Source organism: Ornithorhynchus anatinus, chromosome 4, assembly GCF_004115215.2.
Source record: "Ornithorhynchus anatinus isolate Pmale09 chromosome 4, mOrnAna1.pri.v4, whole genome shotgun sequence".
In the NCBI taxonomy this organism is placed as follows: Eukaryota; Metazoa; Chordata; class Mammalia; order Monotremata; family Ornithorhynchidae; genus Ornithorhynchus; species Ornithorhynchus anatinus.
In genome coordinates, this window is record NC_041731.1 from 18,457,894 (window position 1) to 18,460,160 (window position 2,267).

The 2,267-nt window shown below is 46.9% G+C and overlaps 1 non-coding gene across 1 annotated transcript; it reads right to left on the reverse strand.

Annotated features, from left to right (window-relative positions):
• Window positions 1–245: 245 nt before the first annotated feature.
• On the reverse strand, window positions 246–383 carry LOC114811717. Its single transcript, XR_003759413.1, has one exon. It is a non-coding gene; the product is annotated as a small nucleolar RNA SNORA7 (small nucleolar RNA).
• Between the last annotated feature and the right edge of the window lie 1,884 nt (window positions 384–2,267).

A 2,267-nucleotide genomic window follows, 5' to 3' on the forward strand; every position in this document is an offset into this window, starting at 1 on the left:
TCACAGAGATGTTGTTTATCTTGTCGTATGCCATCAAGTCATTCCCAACCCATAGAGGCACCACGGACACCTCTCTCCCAGAATACCCATACTCTCCATCTTCAATCATTCTGGTAGTGTATCCTTAGAGTTTTCTTGGTAAAACTACAGAAGTGATTGAACATTGCCGCCTTCCACACAGTAAACTCGAGTCTCCGCCCTCGATTCTCTCCCATGCCGTTGTTGCCCAGCATGGGTGAGTTTTGACTTGGAGCAGATTGACTTCCACTCGCTAGCCTCTGCCCAAGCTACGAATGGACTGGGTAGGCCTCTGCTTGACTCTACCTCCCGTAGCCGAGACTGGTAGAGTACTGGAAACTCTCCAGGTGCGACCCTGAGAGGGGACAGATGTTACACTAGTAAAATAAGATGATTGGCATGAGAGGTCTTTGAAAAATAAAAAAAAACTAGATACAGTCAAGGCATTATATTGTTAGTAAGTGTTTCTTCTAAGCAACTCGAGTACATGGTCAGGGATTTGTGACTGACGGGATTTGTGACTGAACAACACCCATATACCAGTAAACTGAGGGACCCCGTATTGCCAAAATATGCTGCCAAATTAATTTCTTCTGACAGAGTCTGTGGGGTGAAATTAAAGTGCACATCTATAAAAATAATCATTTCCCTTGAAACGGATAGGTATGTGGCAGTGTCACATCATACAACCGAGTGACTCCCTGAAAAATAAAAGGCTTTTGGTCTTTCGCTATTCAGCCTGCACCAAATCAGACATTGATTTATGATCTACCCTCTCCCCAACCACGCCTCTGGTTGGTCTCCCATGGCAGGGGAAGGAGGGACCAGCAAAAGATGTGGAATTGTTCCTGGCATCTCCCTACTTTGCCCACAAGTTATTTGCATGTAAATGAGTCTGGAGATCACTCTCCTTTGTATCCAGCCTCCTTTTTTTTTTCTTTTTTATAGTTTTTGTTAATCACTGACTATGATTCTAAGTGCCGGGGTAGTTACAAGTTAATTAGGTCAGACACAGTCCTTTCCACATGGGGCTCGCAACCTAATAGGAGGGATAACAGGTATTCCCATTTTATAGTTGAGGAAACTGGAGCACAGAGAAATGAAGCGACTTGCCCAAGAATGCTTAGTACAGTGCTCTGCACACAGTAAGCGCTCAATGAATATGACTGAAAGAATGAATGAATCTCACAGTTGACAAGTGGTGGAGCCAGGATTAGAACCAAGGTCTTTCTGACTCCCAGGCCCATGCTCTCTCCACTAGGCCATGCTGCTTCTCCTGGAGGACCAAATTTGCCCATCGTAGGGCATAGGGCAGAATCACACAGCCTCAGCTGAATTGACCTTCTTCTCTCTCTTTCTCTCTCTCTCTTTCCCCCCACCCCCCAAACACACCCTTTCTTCTACAGACTGGGGAGTAGTGGGGATGATGGCTGGGAGAGGGCAGAGCCACTGCTAACCTACCATGTACCCCAGGACTGCTCTGAGTCTAGAGACTCCCTCCTCCTCTCTCTGGAAGCACTCATTGACTGCCCTCCCCCTCTTTACCCCAAATGAACTATTCTCCCTCTACTGGGAGAAAAACAGAGACAGTCTGTTCTTCCACCTACATCCACTGTAAGCTCCATGTGGGATAGGGACTACATCTGCATCTATCCTGATGACCTTGTATCTGTCCCAGCGCTCAGAACCATGTTTGACACTTTACAAATACCAAAATAGTAATAATAATAACAATAGAGAAAGAGGGAAGACCAGGAAAAAGGCCGGGGCAGTCAGATTCCAAAATCTTCTTGGGCTCCAGAGGCTCCCTTCATCCGCCTCCATCTGCTCTTTCTGTTTCTCTGCACCAGTCATCCATGAGCAGGAGTTACCATTTCCCTGCTGAGGCAAGTAGCTAAGGGTGTGAGGACAGTTTTCCTTTGGATGGGAACCCAGAGGAGCCTATTCTAAAGTCATGGAGAAACATTTTCCCCATTCCTAGACTGAAAATGGATCTGTGGGAAATTTCTGGCATGAAACTCACTGGGGGCAGCATTGGCCCCTGGAGGGACCCAGGAGTCCTGCTCTGGAGAAACTGGCAGTGTGTCATTGGAGGTGAGAGAGAATTATAGCAAGTCCCAAGCCCTCTTTCCAAAGGGACTGGGCTCTCCTGCACTCCCCAGTCCTTCTGAAAGCATCATTGCACCCTCTTGATGGTGATGATGGCATTTGTTAAGCGCTTACTATGAGCCAAGCACTGTTCTTGGGTA